The 1110-nt window shown below is 36.4% G+C and overlaps 1 protein-coding gene across 1 annotated transcript in view; it reads right to left on the reverse strand.

The window, feature by feature from the left end:
* LOC106881887 (probable ATP-dependent RNA helicase DHX37) overlaps positions 1 to 1110 on the reverse strand; it is a 25242-nt gene that overhangs the window by 17519 nt on the left and 6613 nt on the right. The window lies entirely within an intron of this gene.

A 1110-nucleotide genomic window follows, 5' to 3' on the forward strand; every position in this document is an offset into this window, starting at 1 on the left:
AGAATTGTTTCAGAATCGTTTGTTTATGTAGTCGGCACTTAATGTATATCGGCTGAATGGACGTCAGTGATTGGTTGAAATTACAGAAATACGACAACTTTAACATGGAATAACTTAAGGATTTCTTTTTTTTTAAAGAAGACTAAGAGAAAAAGATGTTTTATATGACACATTCTACCAGTGTTCCAAGTTTCAAAGTGTTTCGTTAATGAAAAATGTGGGCCCCCGTTTTAAAAAAGATCCATATTTTGCAGAAAAATTTGCCAGGGCAAATCGTTTCCTTATCTGTATCTAGAAATTATATATAGTTTTCTTTTTAGATCTAAGAATTCTACTGCACTTCAGCAATCAAGATCAGAAACTTTCAGCAAATGTGCACACGTGAACAAATTTCTCTTGGTGAGGTGGGTGGTGTCTCCCTCACCAGATGAAGTAGCTGTCTTGCAGACTTTGAATCCCTTTCCACTGAATCATTCTACAGCAACTAGCTGTGTTATGGCTTTATGGTTAAGGAGGATATGACTCTAGTTTTCTTTTTGCCTTTCCATTGCTTTTTCTGTTTTTTTTTTCACCTTTCCACTATTTATATCTGTCTTTTTTTCATGGCTTCTCTTGTGCTAGCATCCTGATTTGTAAATTGAATAGACTTTGAGCTCTGCACCTGAAGATTACTTGGTGATACAAGGTAAGTTACGAAAACCTGCCTACGCTAGTATCCCCAATGCATGAAACTGTTAGTAGCTTGTATCTTTATACTGTGTACCTTATCGCTGACCACTACACACATTTTTTTCTCTGCTTGTCTCTCTCCTTATTTCTTTCTGTGTTCCTTTCTGTTGAAGAGCGTAGGCTCGAAACGTTAAAGACTTTTTCAATTCCTGAGCCTTATACTAATACATCCATTTGTTGTTTACACCACCTGTCTTCGTCTGTTGTTTTTTCGTGAATTCTCCCTATATATATATATATATATATATATATTTTGTTTCTTTATTGCCCACAAGGGGCTAAACATAGAGGGGACAAACAAGGACAGACAAAGGGATTAAGTCGATTACATCGACCCCAGTGCGTAACTGGTACTTAATTTATCGACCCCGAAAGGATGAA

The sequence above is a fragment of the Octopus bimaculoides genome, chromosome 30, assembly GCF_001194135.2.
Source record: "Octopus bimaculoides isolate UCB-OBI-ISO-001 chromosome 30, ASM119413v2, whole genome shotgun sequence".
NCBI classification, from domain to species: Eukaryota; Metazoa; Mollusca; class Cephalopoda; order Octopoda; family Octopodidae; genus Octopus; species Octopus bimaculoides.